The sequence below is a fragment of the Heptranchias perlo genome, unplaced genomic scaffold (genome assembly GCF_035084215.1).
Source record: "Heptranchias perlo isolate sHepPer1 unplaced genomic scaffold, sHepPer1.hap1 HAP1_SCAFFOLD_62, whole genome shotgun sequence".
Taxonomy (NCBI): Eukaryota; Metazoa; Chordata; class Chondrichthyes; order Hexanchiformes; family Hexanchidae; genus Heptranchias; species Heptranchias perlo.
Window position 1 is genome coordinate 4,862,360 of NW_027139644.1, and position 18,857 is coordinate 4,881,216.

The following is an 18,857-nucleotide window of genomic DNA, read 5'->3' on the forward strand; positions in this document are numbered from 1 at the left end:
CCATTCAGAAAATACACTGATCTATCGTTTTATGGTCCAAAGGGATGACCTCGCACTTCCCCACGTTGAACTCCATCTGCCACAGTTTCACCCATTCACTTAACCTATCAATGTCCCTTTGCAAATTTCTGCTCCCATTTACAATGTTAACTGTGCTACCTAAATTATTGCCGTCAGCACATTTGGAAATAAAGCTCTTTACATAAGAACATAAGAAATAGCAGCAGAATAGGCCATATGGCCCATCGAGCCTGCTCGGCCATTCAATAAGTTCATGGCTGATCTTCGATCTCAACTCCACTTTCCCGCCCGATCCCCATATCCCTTGATTCCCCTGCAGTCCAAAAATCTATCGATCTCAGCTTTGAATATAACTCAACGACTGAGCATCCACAGCCCTCTGGGTTGTAGAGAATTCCAAAGATTCACAATCCTTTGAGTGAAGTAATGTTTCCTCATGTCGGTCCTAAATGGCCGACCCCTTATCTTGAGACTATGAGCTCTAGTTCTTGACTCTCCAGCCAGGGGAATCAGACTCTCAGCATCTACCCTGTCAAGCCGTCCAAGAATCTTATACATTTCAATGCGATCACCTCTCATTCTTCTAAACTCCACCGAATATTGGCCAATTTTACACAATATTTCCTCACACTACAATTGCAGCAAGACCTCCTTACTCTTATATTCCAACACCCTTACAATAAAGGCTAACATATAATTTCCCTTCCTCACTCTCATTAGACCCTTGGCAACTCAGTATTTCCAGCATGTTTTTCCTCGTTTCCTTCTTTCGGGAAAAGAAATGAAGGTTGAAAACATTTTACTATAATTGCACCCGATTATGTTTTGGAAACAATATCCAACTGAACTGCATCAAATTCGATTGTAAACTTCAGAGTTCCTGATGGAAATAAAATAATAAGCACACTTAATTGCGATGGCCGGGAATCGAACCCGGGTCAACTGCTTGGAAGGCAGCTATGCTCACCACTATACCACCATCGCTGAAAATAATCAACAATAAAATAGTTCCCAAACATCAGATCCTGAACAGACACTGCAGGCTGTTGGATTTTGTTCTTCATTTTCACTGGTTTCTGACGGATCCTTTCTCGCTCTGTTGCAGTTCCTGTTTCCGCCCAGTCGATTTCACCAACCCCCAATCAATGGAAATTCCACACCAGCCAGTAATTCTTCACCTGATATCGGACTGAAGAGACAGTCGATACCTGCAATACTTGACCAGCTGGAAATACATTTTACCACAGCTCACATCAGCCATTGAGTAAAGTTAAATAATTCCATTAAATCATTACAGAGACCTGACTACCAACTGGGCAGGAATGGCAGCTTAATATTCAAGTCTATAAGTTCTTTAGAAAGGACAGGGAAATAGGGAAAGGAGGAGGAGCAGCAATATTACTAAAGGACAATATTACAGCAGTTCAAAGATAGAATATCAGTGAGGGTGAGCGGGCAGTGTAAACACTCTGAGAGAGACCCATCACAAGTGCCCCCACTGTACTCCCCCAGAAGGTATAAGAAGGGCGAGTGCGGGAGGATTTCTTCATTCTTTGTGAAAGTGTTTGTGAGATTGTGGAAATGTCTGGAAGAGGAAAAACCGGCGGTAAAGCTCGGGCCAAGGCCCAGTCTCGCTCATCCCGGGGCGGACTGCAGTTCCCTGTTACCCGTGTTCACAGGCTCCTGCGAAAGGGGAACTATGCTGAACGTGTGGGTGCCGGAGCCCCGGTCTATCTGGCTGCTGTGCATCGAGTATCTGACGGCTGAAATCCTCGAGCTGCCCATCAAAGCGGCCCGGGACAAACAAGAAGACCCGCATCATCCCCAGACACCTGCAGCTGGCCATCCGCAACGACGAGGAGCTCAACAAGCTGCTGGGACGGGTGAACATCGCTCAGGGTGTTGTCTGATATCCAGGCCGTGCTGATGCCGAAGAAAACCAGCATTGTGAGCTCCAAGAGCAAGTAAACCGGCCAAGGCTTAATCTGATAACCCAAAGGACAGGACCAACCTTATTGAAATCTTTGAAGAAGGAACAGAAAGTGTAGACAAGTTTAATGCAGTAGATGTGATATATTTGGGTTTTCCGAAGGCCTTCTATAATGTACCACATTGTAGACTCATGGCTAAGTTCGGAGCACGTGGAGTCAGGTCAGTTGGGTACAAAATTGAAAGCCGAGAATAGAGGTTAAGGGTCGCTACTCAGAGTGGCAAAACGTGGGAAGTGGAGTTCCAGGTGATGGGACCACTGTTCTTCACAATTTACATTAACGATTTGGATTCGGGAATCGGAAGTACAATTCCAAAATTTGTGGACGACACCAACTTGGGGGATTTAGTTAATACAAAGGAAGAAAGCATCAAAATGCAAGAGGGCATTAATAAACTTGCAGAATGAAGAATCAGGAGGTCACACACTGCTTGGATAATAAGAGTCTAAATGGGATAGAGGAGCAAAGGGATCTCGTGGTACAGATACACAAATTACTAAAAGTAACGACCCAGGTTAATCAGGTCATAAAAAGACAAATCAAACACTAGGATTCATTTCTAGAGGGATAGAGTTGAAAAGCAAAGAAGTCATGTTAAACTTGTATATAACCTTGTTTAGACCAGACTTGGAATACTGCGAACAGGTCTCGTCTCCATATTATAGACATAGGGGCATTGGAGAAGGTGCAAACAAGATTCACAAGGATGATACCAGAAATGAGAGGATATTCTTATCAGGAAAGGCTGAACAGACTGGGTCTCGTTTCACAAGAAAAGAGAAGGCTGAGGGTTGATCTGATCGAGGTTTTTAAGATAATGATAGGGTTTGTTCGGATAGATGTAGAGAAAATGTTTACACTTGTGGGGAGTCCAAAACTTCAGGTAATAAATATAAAATATTCACTAATAAATCAAATAGGGAATTCAGGAGAAATTGCTTTACCCAGAGAGTGGTTAGAATGTGGAACTTGCAACTACGAGGTTGTATCTGAGGCAAATAACAGAGGGACATTTAAGGGGAAGATAGATCAGCACATGAGGGAGAAAGGAATAGAAGGATATGCCGATAGGGTTAGATGAAGTAAGGAAGGAGGAGGCTCATCAGCAGCATAAACGCTGGCATAGATTAGTTGGGCAGAATGGCCTGTTTCTGTGCTGTAGGTTCAATGTAACTCGATGTAAAGGCTCTTTTCAGAGCCACCCTCTGTATCTGTGAAAGGACTGGTGACTGTCTGAAGGGAAACGCTAATATCATGCTACCAGTGTGGCTTTGAGCTGCTTTTGTTTCGTTGTGGACGAGATGAGGAATTAATGGGACTGGAGTCGGGGCAGTGACCACAGTCCGGTCCTTTAAACGGTGACTTATAGATCCCAGCCCACACATCACCAGGTTTCTTGTATTTATTTAAACTACTTGCCATGCTGGGCTCGTAAAGAATCACCAGAACTGCTCGACTAACCTTTCTACATCTGTGGAATTCAGCGCTTCGCTCCGTTTCTGTTCTATTTTGTTGGATTATTTACATAACGCATCAAACTCACTGGGGAATCACTGAAATGTAACTCTGTACAGAAACAAATAACAGTGAATTGCCTGGTGCCCAGGAGATCAGGAACATTACTCGCCTTTCGTCCTGTTAACGAGTAAACCGTGTTTAGAGTCCACCGACCCGCTTTGGTTCCATATGGGGGATTAAACAGAGAAATCGGGAGGGGAGGAGACAGTCAGAGTGACAGAGCGGAGAGTGGCCTCTGATCTTCCAGCTCCACCTCCAGTTCTCTCCATCCGACAGTTTCAAACCGTTTATCGATAATAGAACCGAACCTCAGCGCTCCGCACAAACCCTGACAGACCCGGGCTTCATATTCAAGGATTCCCAAAAACCAGAAGCTTTCAAATAAGCCCCGTTACAATGAGAAATCGTTAATATTCCTGCCTAAATACAGTCCATTCAATAACAAGTCAACTCGGCTCCTCCATTTCAGTCTGTTTCCCTGTTCTATCTCCCCACACATCCCCTCCCAGACGGGTTCAGCGTTTTACAAACACCTTATTGCAGCTTATTTGGAGAATCTCATCTGTTGGGGTTTGAGTTATGACGCGGAGTTTCTCCGCCAGTGTTACCGTCTCACAGAGACTCTCGACCTGAATCTGTGAAAGGATTATGACCATGAACTGGGACTGGAGCCGAAACATCCCCAGTTACAGTGAGGCCCGGCCCGGACATCTCATTCTCTCTATTTTATATCAGACGGTATCCCACTTTCATGTCCAGCAATAGAGAGAGAGAGAGACAGTATCAGTCTTACACTTCCGATCTGTGTCCAAATCACGCTCAATAACAGTATCCACCTTCATATACAGCACCAGAGAGAGAGAGGGAGGCAGACACGGTGATAGAGACAGAGAGAGCGGTGAGACACAGTGACAGACAGACGTTAACAGTATTAGTTCCAGACTGACCGGGAAAGTGCGATTTTATCCAGAAAGATCGCGTTGGAGAGACAGAAGATGCAATCTCATCTCTCACAGATATTGTACAAGGGTCAGAAACACTATTAATCCCACACTCAGGGACAGTACAGAGAGGGACAGAAACAATGGGTCACATTTAACCCTCTAATGCCTGTTGTACTATCTGCAGTTTTACAGCTCAGGGCTGTTCGATATTACTCTCAGTGACCTACAGTTTCACTCCGGTTAAATTAATCTGCGACTGTTGCTGCCTGATATTAACCCTACACGGTCCCAGCAAATACACCGACTCCCACTTTCCTCCCATGTTTCTCCAGGATTGGTTTGAGAAATCCTCTCTCAGTCACACATTATCGGGGCCATTAATGAAGAGAATCCATTGGCTGATTTCACAGCCGCTCACTTTATCTCTGAAAGGCTCTTTACCATCAAAAGACCCCGAGAGAAACAGCAGGGATGGAAACATCTAGTTTAATAGTTGGAGATTGTAAAGTCAGTCTGGATTCCAGCGTTAGGCACTGGTGGAATCCCATCTGTTTCCCATTCTGGTGCCTGTTCCTGCAATGCCTGTGGACCCCATTCCCTCTGACCTTTCCCCCAGACCCACTTCCTTTGCTCAGACTCGGAAAAATTCCAATTGGGGAAAGTTGCCATCGATTTTTGGATTGGGAATTGTGGGCGCCATTCCTTCAGTGAGTGGAAGAAGATGGTTTAAAACAGCCGGGAATGGAGAGATCACGGCCCCCGGGGGAAGGGAGCAAAGAGCAGCCTCGTTACAGCAGCTCATCGCTTCGGGACCGTGTCCGCAGATGGGCTCAGAGATCGGCATTGAGTCCGGGGGAAGTTCAGGGGGAGTCCGGGGGCTGTTTGCAAGAGGCGGAGTGGATCAGGAACTGGTCCCGGAACATGGAGTGAGAGGGGGGAAGGGAGAGGTCATTCTCGGGCTGTGTGTGGACAGGGTGTGTCCAGGGGAAGGGAGAGTGAATGGGAAGAACTTGCTATTAAAATCATTGCTGCTTTCTCTCCCCAAACCAGGAGTGAATGGTCCTGGTTTAGTTCCAGCCTCACCCTGTTTATTGTTATTGGACAGTGAAGAGTGGAAACAGAGCCGGACAGTAAGGATGTGGGGAGTTATACAAAGAGCATCTATTGCAGGCATCAGGTGAGAAGTGTGAAGGACACATTTTAAACAGCGGCTGTTTGGTTTCGGTTGAACGGTTAGTCCCATGGGAGAGGGGATTAGAAACCTGACCTGTACAAAGGTCCCTGCCCCATCGGGTCGTCCCATTCATGGATCAGTGCAGGGGTTGGGCCGTGTCTGGATGTCATTAAATTGTTGTAAAACAGCCCAACACACCTGGTATGCAGAAGCTGAGTGCTGCAGTACTGCAGTGGAGTCAGACACTGACACTGTTTGTATCACTGGATTTCATTTGTGGATATTCAAAATGATCATTAACAGAGATATTAAACTGATCACTTCTGTCTTTTCTACCTCACCTGTTCCTGAGTAACAAGAGATCATTTTCCTTCTCCAGGCAAACCCTTGAACGATCCAGAATAAATGTGATGCTTCCTCCACCCGAGGCAGAAGGAACAGTACAGCCAGCTCCTTCTCACACACAGTAAGTATATTATCACTCACAGAGCACAGAGACACAGACAGCTCATCAGTTCCACAGTCTCAGACAGCAGGAGTAGTCAGTCCCACAATGATCACAATTTCCAGAGACACATTTTCAATCCAACAGTCAAGCAGAGTAGGTGAGGCAGACACTGTTCCATTTCCCCCTAACTCAGTCCCGCTGACAGGTAGATACAAAAATCCCAGTCCAAAATCACACTCTCAGAGTGAAAGGCACTGTGTCAATCTCACAATAGGGCAACATTAGCTACGAATTAAATACCAGATAGAAATCACACATGGTACCCGATTCAAAGGTACAGAATGAATCCCAATAATGTACCCCGAGATTCAAATTGAATACTAGCCCAGAACTCTCACACACATGACTTTAATACATGCAATATCCATTCGAAAAGTGTATCATATGATACAAATTGCACACAAGTCCAAAACTCAGGCAGAGTATCAGATTGAGAAATATTGAAAGATAGTAAACCTGAGAGACAAATTAGATACCTGTTCAGAATGAACTCGTAGAATGAGATTTAAAGATAGAGTATCAATTCTATTAGTGCAGACTGAGATACACATTACATACCAGTCCAAAAATCTCATACAATATTGGACTGAAAGATACGGTATCAATTCCATTTCTACAGACTGATCTACACATTACATACCAATTCAAAAATGTCACCTTATCAGTTTTAAAGATACATTATCATCCACAACAGTACTCACAGAGATACAGATTTAATAGTACTCCAAAAAGCGCACAAATAATCTGGTTAAAACCTCCAGCATCAAATCCGAAAGTATGTCCATATTTACCAATTAAACAAGGAGTAAAACTATTTAAACATTGAGATATAAAAGCTGCAATATTGAACACCATAATTTAATCTGAGAGAATAATTACGTACAGATACAGAATGAATCTCACATTCAGAGACAGTACCAGAGACACACAGACACAGAATGACTCCAACTCTCACAGATGCAGAACGAATCCCAAACTCACGTACAGTACAAGAGACTGACAGACACACAGTTAATCCCACACTCACACACAGTGCCAGAGACTGACAGGTACAGTATGAATCCCACACTAACATGCAGTATGAGTAACTGCATATATAGGATGAATTCAACTCCCACATACAGTACTGGAGACTGTATATACAGAATGAATCCCACAATCACATGCAGTATGAGTAACTGCATATATAGGATGAATTCAACTCCCACATACAGTACTTGAGACTGTATATACAGAATGAGTCCCACAGTCACATGGAGTACCAGAGACTGACAGATACCGAAAGAATCCCACACTAACACACAGTTTTATATAAAGAATTAATCACAAACTCTCACACACACTGCTGACAAGATACAGAATCAATTCCAAACTCACACACAGTATCAAAGAGTGACAAGATACAGAATAAATCCCACACTCACACACAGTACCAGAGACTGACAGATACAGAATGAATCCCACACTCACACACAGTACCAGAGACTGACAGATACAGAATGAATCCCACACTCACACACAGTACCAGAGACTGACAAATACAGAATGAATCCCACACTCACACACAGCACCAGAGTCTGACAGATACAGAATGAATCCCACATTCACACACAGTACCAGAGACTGACAGATACAGAATAAATCCCACACTCACACAGTACCAGAGACTGACAGATACAGAATGAATCCCACACTCACACACAGTACCAGAGACTGACAGATACAGAATGAATCCCACACTCACACACAGTACCAGAGACTGACAGATACAGAATGAATCCCACACTCACACACAGTGCCAGAGACTGTCGCAGCATGAAATGGTCCTTATCAAATCACAAATGATACCGGATGTGACGACCACCATGAAAAACTATCCCTCCTCATCCTTCTCAAATACAATATCTCACCGTGTTGTTATGCTGTTAGACTAGTTTCCTCTCTCTGCTCTTATTTGGAATGTGTTACTTTTCCATCTGACAACACTGAGTATCATTGTATTATGTTAGTCCACAAGAGGAGATCATTCGGCCCATCGTGCCTGTTCCGGGTCAAACAAACGTATTCGTTCAAAATTCATTCAGAGATAGATTGAGTGCTTTGTTATCAGAAAATTGCCTGAACCCCCACAGTCTACAGCTTTCCTCCTCGCTATCAACGACACGGTCAATTTTTGTGTCACCGGCAAATTTCTTAATCATGCCCCCGACGTTTAAGTCCAAATTGTTAATGTATACCACAAAAAGCATAGGACCAAGTACGGAGCCCTGCAGCACCCAACTGGAAACAGTCTTCCAGCCACAAAAAACACCCGTCGACCATTACCCTTTGCTTCCTGCCACTGAGCCAATTTTGGCTCCAATAAGCCACATTCCCTTGGATCCTATGGGCCTTTACTTTTTTGACCAATCTGCCATGTGGGAATTTTTCAAAAGCCTTGCGAAAATCCATGTCGACTGCATCAATTGCGCTACCCTCATCGATCCTCCTTGTCACCTCCTCGAATAATTCAATCAGGTTAGTCACACACGACCTCCACTTAAAAAATCCATGCTGACTGTCCTTGATTCGTCCGTGCCTTTCGGAGTGACAGTTGATCCTGTCACTCAGAATTGATTCCAATAATTTGAAATGGAGTCTTTCTCCTGCTTGCTGCAATAATAGATAAGGCGGTGATGTACCATCAGGCCCGGCTAGCTCAGTCGGTAGAGCATGAGACTCTTAATCTCAGGGTCGTGGGTTCGAGCCCCACGTTGGGCGAGTATCATTTAAAACTTTTATGTTGCGTTCACTGGCCAACGGTGCAGAATTGATGCATAATGAAACGTTAAATTTGTAGTCAGGATGGCCGAGCGGTCTAAGGCGCTGCGTTCAGGTCGCAATCTTTTCCGGTAGGCGTGGGTTCGAATCCCTCTTCTGACATTGCTTATTTTTACGAAGACGTGAAAATATTTTATTTGTGGATTGGGCTGCAGCTGATTTTTAGACCAAGTTGATTTGCTCCTCCCACAAAAGCAACTGGCTTTGTCATGGAAATGTGACTTGAGAAGTTTCAAACGGTGATATGTTTGACATATTAATGACCTGGACAAAGAAATAGAACAGCAGTGGGAAACATTTAAAACGGTGATAAATAGAGTCCAGGAGAAATATATCCCACTAAAAAGCAAGAACAAACTAGCCAGAAATGACACACCAAGGATGAATAAAGAAACAAGGGCAAAATTTAAACTGAAGAAAAGGGCACACACTAGCCAATAAAGGAGAGAGGGGAATGTGATAAGACTGGGAAAGAAGTCTGAAGATCTATTGGAAAGGCAAAAAAGGAATATCAAAAAAAGCAAAGTATTCGAGACACATCAACAGCCAAAGAAAATTTAGGATAGGAATATTTGCACGAAGTGATTTTTAGGTAGTCGCCTTTAAATGTTTCAAAGGCGACTGCGAATTTATGATCGTCTGGCCATTTCACCAGCCGTGTTGAAAACAAAACATGTCTCTTAAGGGGAGTCTATAACGAGGGGGCATAGATTTAAGGTGAGAGGGGAGAGATACAAAAGGGTCCAGAGGGGCAATTTTTTCACTCAAAGGGTGGTGAGTGTCTGGAACGAGCTGCCAGAGGCAGTAGTAGAGGCGGGTACAATTTTGTCTTTTAAAAAGCATTTGGACAGTTACATGGGTAAGATGGGTATAGAGGGATATGGGCCAAGTGCAGGCAATTGGGACTAGCTTAGTGGTATAAACTGGGCGACATGGACATGTTGGGCCGAAGGGCCTGTTTCCATGTTGTAACTTCTATGATTCTATGATTCTATGATTCTATGATAATAGGGCCACTAAGGGAGACACACGACAAACTCACAGGCAATGACAGCGAAATGGCAGAAATATTAAATAATCACTTTGCTTCAGTATTTACCAGGGAGACTGGTATTGTGGGCATGACAGTAGAAGAAGAGATCAAAAAGATATGTAAAGACATTTAAGATCGAAAGGGGGGAGATAATTGATAAACTAATCAATCTTAGAGAGGAAATTTCCTGTTAGGTGCCTAACCAGAGTTTCAAACCGCTCAGCCACGCTAATTTCCGTATTACTGTTCAGGAGCTTATTTCACAGGGACACGATTACTGCGCTCCATTTAGGGAGGCTCAGTGAAAGGCGGAAATTGATCTATTAATAGAATCATAGAATAAGATAGCGCCATTCAGCCCATCGTGCCAGTGCCAGCTCTCTGAAAGAGCTGTCCAGTTCGTCCCACTCGCCTGCTGTTTCCCCATAACCCTGAAAAAGTTTGATCCAAGCGTTTATCCAATTCCCTTTTGAAAACTGTGAGTTAAGAAAAACAATATTGAAAGGGGTGCTGGGGCCTCTGCAGCGTCGATGTGGAGTGTGTGATGATTGAGTTATCAAGATGGTTGCTTTACACATGTTATGATGTGCAATCATCCTGAAGTATCTTCAATATCCAATACAAATTGAATTGCAAACCTGACGGACAAACACTGGAAAACAAGTCACGAGTGAACGCAAATCATCTCGGACCCGTTTTTAGCCTCACGGCACTTCAAATAAAGTGAAATAACTTTGCATTGAAAAGATTTGGAACTTGCATCTATGCCTTTATCTGTTCCATTTCTTAAAGTTGCTGGCGTCTGATGATGTACACGCCTCTGCTCGCTCTATTGAACAAGAAAGTAGGTGTTTGACGTTGACGGGACCTGTTGGTTATGAGCTCATCCTTTACATTGAGTGGGTTCGCGTCCTTTAAACGGCGTCAACTTTAGCCCAGCGGTGAACTTCGCAACAAACAAGTTCATCACCGTCTCACCGCGGGCACTGACTGACACGTTTATCGTTATTTCTTTCAGACCGAAATAAATAGGAACCGTGATTTTAAATTTGCACGAAGTGATTTTTAGGTAGTCGCCTTTAAATGTTTCAAAGGCGACTCCGAATTTATGATAGTCCGCCATTTCACCAGCCGTGCTGAAAACAAAACATGTCTCTAACTTTCGCGTCTTTTTTCGAAAGGCAAAAAACATATTTCCCGTGACCTCTGAAGGATGGACAAGTACATTTCAGAAAGCTGAATCAAGTTCACCAGCCTTTTAATCCGGAGTCAGACCTTTGCGCCACGCACTCTGAAGACAGGCTCCTGGATGTTATTATATTTTTTGAATGTTTCTCAAACACCGTTTCATATATTGGTTGAATGAATGAGGCTTATCAAATCTCCGCCAGATCCCACCGGGAATGAGCCAGTATTGGAAGCAGCCTTCACCCCCAATATCACGCTGGCATTCATCGCCTGCTCTCAGCGGACTGCATTAACAGGGCTGGGAGATATGGACTTTGTTCACATTTAATCAGCAATGTGAATCGTTAAATATTTAATCATTTTTAATGGGGACAACGTTTCAAAATATTTCCGCCCGGTTTCGAACCGGGGACTTTTCGCGTGTTAGGCGAACGTGATAACCACTACACGACGGAAACCTGACACCTCCAACCTCGTGATAGGGATATAACCCCTCAGCCAAACTAATTTCCGTATTACTGTCCAGGAGCTCATTTCACAGGGATCCATTTCCTGCACTGTATTTAGGAAGGCTGCAGAGAAGGATCGGTGGAGATGGTCAGGCAGGGAATCCCAGAGCATCGCGCCCACACAAACATTTCACTGTTTTTTATCATGTGCCTGATATCCGACCGCAGTGTAAATTATGGCGAATCAGGCATGCTCAGATCACATTGTTCACAGAGTGTTTTCTTGCAGCCAAATCACACATTAGAAAACTTGAAATGAGATGAAGAGATCGGAGCCATTTAAAGTGCTCCCAGTTACTGCTGATCAGGAATTGAAACATGGCACCGGCTTCAGGGCTGTCAGAATGAGGCAATGAATCCAAAAGTCCCTGGGTGGGCTCGAACCACCAACCGGTTAACAGCCGAACGCGCTAACCGATTGCGCCACAGAGACCGTCTGGTCCTTTTTCTTGCAAGATACACTAAAGCAGCGTGTCACCGAGCCAAAGTTACATGTTGCAGCCACAGAAATGCAATTGTTCACTATCAGTGTTACTTTTCCAGAAATAAATGATGGGACATTGTTTGTGGAAACATGGAAACGGTCTGGTCTCACTCACAGCATCGATATCACCGCCAACCAGCTCTCCTGCAACCGGCGTGCCCACCGGTGCTTTGTCTGTTAGTTAGTTGCACTGTGGGAGATCCTTCGCCACACTGACTGCAGCGGTTTAAAAAGCCGGCTCACCACCACCTTCTCAAGGGCTTTTTGGGATGGGCAATAAATGCCGGCCTCGCCAGCGACGCCCACATCCCATGAACGAATAAAAAGAAAATATTCTGAGCGTCCTGATGCTGATGTCAGGTTTTGATCCCTGATCTGCAGTAACTGGGAGCTGAAATATTAATTGTACCGAATGCAAACACTCCCTGATATATTTAACACTCTTACATGCCTTCCCTGCTGGCCTCGTCGTTCGGCTTCGGTGTTTTCATCACGGCGGCCTGGGTTGGGAATATGCTGTTACAAAAAAGAATTGCCAATTTTGTCGAATCACAGCAAACTTACGGCACAAAAGCAAGCCATTCGGCCCATCCTGTCCGCACCGGCCGGAAATGAGCTACCCAGCCGAATGCCACTTTCCAGCACTCGGTCTTTAACCTTGTAGGTTACGCCACTTCAAGTGCATATCCAAGTATTTTTTTAAATGTCACGAGGGATTCTGCCTCGACCACCCAGTCAGGCAGTGAGTTCCAGACCCCAAACACCCTCTGGGTGAAAAAAATTCTCCTCAGCTCCCCTTAAATCCTTCCACCAATCATTTAAAATCTATGCCCCCGAGTTATTAACCTCCCTGCTAAGGTAAATAGGTCCTTCGCCTCCACTCTGTCTGGGCCCTTCATAATTTTGTACACCTCAATTAAATCACCACTCAGCCTCCTCTGTTCCAAAGAAAACAACCCCTGACTATCCAATCTTTCCTCACAGCCAAAATTCTCCAGCCATGGCAACCTCCTCGTAAATCTCCTCTGTACCCTCTCTAGTGCAATCGCAGCTTTTTTGACCAGTCTGTCATTTGGGACCTTGTAAAAGCCTTGCTAAAATCCATGTAGACGACATCAAAGTACTCCAGGTGTGTTCTCACCAAAGCCCTATTTAATTGCAGCAAGACTTCCTTACTCTTATGCTCCAACCTCCTTTCAAAAAGGCCAACATACCATTTTTCTTCCTAATTGATTGCTGTTCCTGCATGTTAACTTTCTGTGATTTGTTTACAAGTTCACCAAACTCCCTCTGAATACCGACATTTATTGGACTCTCACCTTTTAAAAAATATTCTGCTTTTCTATTCTTCCTACCAAAGTGGACAATTTCACATTTTCCCACTTTATCCTCCAACTGCCACCTTCTTACCCAATCACTTAACCTGTCCACCTCCCTTTGCGTCCTCCTCACGGCTTACTTTCCAACCGACCTTTGTATCATCAGCAAACTTAGATACATTGCACTCGGTCCCCTCATCTCAGTCATTAATATAGAATGTAAACAGCAATTGCAACTTAAATTGTCCGCCCAGGATCGAAAGCAGGGCCGTTCGCGTGTAAAGCGAACTGGTAACCGCTGCTGACTTATACTGGGCAGAGGGGAACTGACCAGTCACCTCTCTCTGCTCTGATTGGGACATTTTTACTTCTCTTTAAACAACATATCTCCTGTCCCACACTAAAATCATGGACCAGAATCATAGAATATTACAGCACAGAAGGAGGCCATTCGGCCGTGTTGCCGTGCCTACTCTTTGAAAGAGCTGTCCAATTTAGTCCAAAAAACCCAGTCTTTTCCCCGTAACCTTGCAAATCAGTTCTCTTCAAGTACCTGTCCAATTGCCTTTTGAAAGTTCCTATGAAAGCTGCTTCCACCACCCTTTCAGGGAGTGGCTACCAGATCGGAACAACCCTCTGTGTGAAAAAAAAAATCTCCTCATTTCCCCTCTAGTCCTAAAAGCTCACAATCCTTCTCCACGGATGCCTTTTTACAAACATTTCATTCATCAAAACCAAACAAGATACTCTGGAAAATGTCTTCATTTTCAAGTAATTAATGTTCCGAAGGAGCTCCCTAATTTCCCTCCCCTTTATGAATCAGATCATTCTCATCCGGATCTTTTTCCACATGAACCGGCCTCCCCTCCCAGGGGCTGAGTTCAGAATCTTCGAAGGATACAGCTCAGAAGCAGGCCATTCGGGCCATCGCGCCCGTGCCTTATCCAACAAACCATGTACCAGATTCTCCTGAATTCCAGGGTGTGGAACGAAAGCGAACAACAAAAGCCCTGACATTCGACCGTGGAGGTACAGGCAATTCTGTGACAAACCGGTTTGTCTTTTTCCCGGTTTTTCCCTGTCTATCTGACTGCGTTTATCTCTGTGCGTGTGGAGCTGCAGGCTGATTTTGAATTCATAAGTGTGTTTGTGTATGTTTCGTGCAATAAATAAATGAGGGAATCAGACGCTTCTCTCCCTGACACTGGGGAACTAGTGAGGCAGAATTCAGAGCAGGGTTCTGTTTATTGTGAAAAAGGGAATGCAATATGAATTCCGGAATTATTCAGAATTCTACCAGCGCTAAAACCAAATGCGACCCCCGCCGTGATTTAAATACGCAGCTTTCTGATTTAGATTCAGACGCGCTAACGTTGCGCTACGAGGTCTGATGGTAGCGATCGGGTTATTTACCTTTATGAAAGTTTCTCATGCACCATTTCATTTATTTCAGATTTCCAAATCCCGCCCACTCCCACCGGGTATCAGGCAGCCACAGAAGCAGCCTTCACCTGTCCGCGGCAGCATGACTGCAGCAAATCCAATGACACACACCCGGAACCCAGAATCATCACATCACAGGAAAGGAACTGCTCAAAATACATAACAGGACGGGCAGCATCTGAAAAAACGCTGAGACTTTCGGTGTTTGGACTTTGTTCAGGACTGCTAACAGGACGGTGTGAAAATTTAAACTATGGATGTGTATAAATGGATGTCATGCTTCTTTATAAATTGAGTGTTTAAGTTATGTGTGCCATTTATAAATTTATTTTGATTATTTTTACAATATGATATATCTTGTTATAAATATATATGATTGCACCTGTGACACTTATAAATACATTTGGGTGTAACTGCTTGGTGGTTATCATTATATCTCTGTGTATCTGTGTTATGTATTTGTGTGTAATGAAAAGTAAGACATAGAGAAATAAATATCCGGAAAATACATTTACAATATATACCCCACAAAAAAGGAATAACTAAAAGATATATCTAAATAGATTTGTAAGCAGCAGTCATGAAATGCATTTACATCTTACAAATCAGAAATATATTTTCAATCTAACACGGCTGCAGCCCAATATATTTATAACCATCTGTTGACAATGTATAAGTCGGGTTTATGGTTATCGAGTGGTTAGAATTCGGCGCTTTCAGCACTGTGGCCCGGGTTTGATTCCCGGTCAGCGCATTTGTTTTTACAAAACAGTTCACTTAATTACGCAAAATTATACAAGTCTCTTAGATGATTCTTTCAATTACCATTAATAAACCCACAACTTTCTGGTTCACACTGAACGAAATGCTAACAAGTTTGCCGAGTAAATGTCGAAACGACGCGAACTTCTCTGGCTTTCATCCCTTCTCATTTTACGCACTTTATTTTTGGAGTCTGCTTCAAAGTGTTCAGTGGTGATGAGACGAGGAATCTGGTGCAGCCGTTGTTGAATGTGAAAGGATTGCAGCCCAATTTACACGAGAGAAAGCTCGTGCCTGGAGGTTTGTGAGGAGCAAGTTCCAGCAAATTGTTTCTGTCCCGGGATTAAACCGGGAGTTTTTCGCGTGTGACGCCAACATGATAACCATTACACCACGAAAACACCTATTTAGTCCAGCCCAGGTCAGATGGAAGTGTTAAGGGAGAAAGTGAACTGCTGACTCCCACTTCTGGGGGATGTCCCAAAGCGCTTCATAGAGGTGTAATCAAAAACATGGAATCATGGAATCGCAGGAGTCCATTCGGCCCATCGTGCGTTGGCCAGCTCTTTAAAATAAATGGTGCAATTTTAAAGGGGGTGCAGGAACAGAGAGACCTGAGGGTATACGTACACAAATCTTTGAAGGTGGCAGGACAAGTTGAAGAGATTGTAAACGAAAACGTATTCGGAATCGTTGACTTTATTAATAGAGGCATAGAGTACAAAAGCAAGGAACTTATGCTGAACCTTTATAAATCACTGGTTAGGCCCCAGCTGGCCATCACACAATTCTGCCCACCACACTTTAGGAAGGATGTCAAGGCCTTGGAGAGGGTGCAGAGGTGATTTATTAGAATGGTGCCAGGGATGAGGGATTGCAGTGAGGTGGAGAGACTGGAGAAGCTGGGGTTGTTCTCCTTAGAGCAGAGACGGTTAAGGGGAGATTTAACAGGGGTCTTCAAAATCATGAACGGTTTTGATAGAATAAATAAGGAGAAACTATTTCCAGTGCCAGAAAGAATGGTAACCAGAGGACACAGATTTAAGGTAATTGGCAACAGAGGTGAGATGAGGAGAATGTTATTACTCAGCGAATTGTCATGATCTGGAATGCACTGCCTGAAAGGTTGGTGGAAACAGATTCAATAATAACATTCAAAGGGGAACTGGATAAATACTTGAAGGGGACAATTTTGCAGGGCTATGGGGAAAGGGAAGGGGAGCGGGTCTAATTGGATAGCTCTTTCAAAGAGTTGGCGCAGGCACGATGGACTGAATGGCCTCCTTCTGTGATGTTTTCATGCTGTGATTCTATGTTATGGAGGATTTTCTGATGCAGTGGATATTCGGGGCAGAGGAACAAGTGGGGATTGAACTCGACGGCAAGTGTATACAGTTCGTTCAAAGGGCTGAAGCCGACGGTTTCATTCCTCCCGTCGTTTAGCAGCAGGAAATTACTCGGCCATGCAGGCGACTTTTTTTGTCTTCATTCATGGGATGTGGGTGTCAATGGCGAGGTCAGCATTTATTGCCCATCCCTAATTGCTCTTGAGAAGGTGCTGGTGAGTCGCCTTCGTGAACTGCACCTTTCATTGACTGTGTCATTGTCATTTTCTGGATAGAGAGAAACTATTTCCGCTGGTTGGGGATTCTAGGACTTGGGGGCACAGTCCAAAAATTAGAGCTACATCTTTCAGGAGTGAGATTTGAAAACATTTCCACACACAAAGGATGGAACAAGTTTGGAACTCTCTTTCCCTAACGGCAATTGATGTTTGCTTAATTGCAAATTTTAAATCTGAGATCGATAGCTTTTTGCCAAAAGAACGTATGAAGGGATAAGGGCCAAAGGCAGGTATATGGAGTTCGATCACAGTTCAGCCATGATCTTATCAAATGGAGGAGCGGACTCGAGGGGCTGAATGGCCTACTCTAATTCCGATGGTACATTTCCCCAAGTGTCTGCTCTCTCCATAGTTGCGACCTTGTGTTTAAAGCATATTTTCGTTTAAAGGTTGGTTTAGGGATGAGCCGGTGGGCGTCAAAACGTGCCGTGGATCGAGACCGGGTTGGTTATTGCGGGAAGAGCAAATCAACTGGGCCGAAAAATCAACTGCAGCTCAAGCAAGAAATAAAATAGGAGTCAAAGTAACCAATGTCGGAAGTGGGAAGGAGACTGCGACCTGAAAGCAGTGCCTTAGACCGCTCGGCCATCCTGACGGATAAATAGCACTTTGCCTCGCCACCCTTTCCACATTGAGACCCCCCCGGAGAAAGGTTCATTCACTCGAGTGCTTGGTGATATAAATGCTGCTGGAAAGGCTCGGTGAGCGGGATGCCACCTCCCCGGGTTTTCCTGAGCCTATTGTACTTTATTCCTATTTAATGACGGGAATATTCGCAATCAGTAGCCAAAAAGGATTAAAAGCTGAATCACAGAGAAATGGAAATCCTCGTTAAATCTGATAATGCTGTAAGTAAAACTCGCTGGTGGTCCAGTGGTTAAGATTCGCCGCTTTTACCACTGCGGCCGGGGTGCGATTTCCAGCCAGAAGAGCAACTTTTGAACACTTGTTATATTAATCGCATGGAAGAAAAAAAAAACAATATTTTTGTTATTCACCATTAATTAACCGATAACGTTATTTTGCAGAATGAAAGGCCACTGAGGGATGTTGGAAAAGTTTAATAATGTCTTTTGTGCGATGAACTTTTTATTCCTTCTCATTTTACACACTGTATTTTGAAGGGCTCCGTTTAAAATGTTCAGTGCTCGTGAGACCACGAATTTGTGTCGAACTGAACAAAACAGGCTCTTTCACAGAGGACAGAAAAATCTGCCCCAAAATAATGTTCCTGCCCGGGATTGAACCGGGAACCTTTCGCGTGTGAGGCGAACGTGATAACCACTACACTACAGAAACCTCTGATCTGGTTACCAGCCAGAAGTTAGAATGACTGTATTGATTCTCATTCATAACTATTCACTTGATCGAAGTTGCACAAGTCACAAAAGAAAAATGTTCATTTCAAAGTTATTAAACTCCCAAATGTGGCCTGTCTTGTTTGGACAGGGGTTGACCCTGACGTCACAGCCTCAACAAAGCATTTTCTCAACATTTCCATTGGGAACAGGAGGAGGCC

At 44.0% G+C, this 18,857-nt stretch overlaps 5 non-coding genes across 5 annotated transcripts; 2 read left to right on the forward strand and 3 right to left on the reverse strand.

The window, feature by feature from the left end:
• Positions 1-933: 933 nt before the first annotated feature.
• Positions 934-1,005, reverse strand: trnag-ucc (transfer RNA glycine (anticodon UCC)). Its single transcript has one exon. It is a non-coding gene; the product is annotated as a tRNA-Gly (tRNA).
• Positions 1,006-8,843: 7,838 nt separating this feature from the next.
• On the forward strand, positions 8,844-8,916 carry trnak-cuu (transfer RNA lysine (anticodon CUU)). The gene has a single exon. It is a non-coding gene; the product is annotated as a tRNA-Lys (tRNA).
• A 78-nt stretch (positions 8,917-8,994) lies between these two features.
• On the forward strand, positions 8,995-9,078 carry trnal-cag (transfer RNA leucine (anticodon CAG)). Its single transcript has one exon. It is a non-coding gene; the product is annotated as a tRNA-Leu (tRNA).
• Positions 9,079-11,582: 2,504 nt separating this feature from the next.
• trnav-aac (transfer RNA valine (anticodon AAC)) lies at positions 11,583-11,655 on the reverse strand. Its single transcript has one exon. It is a non-coding gene; the product is annotated as a tRNA-Val (tRNA).
• A 6,909-nt stretch (positions 11,656-18,564) lies between these two features.
• trnav-cac (transfer RNA valine (anticodon CAC)) lies at positions 18,565-18,637 on the reverse strand. Its single transcript has one exon. It is a non-coding gene; the product is annotated as a tRNA-Val (tRNA).
• Positions 18,638-18,857: the final 220 nt, after the last annotated feature.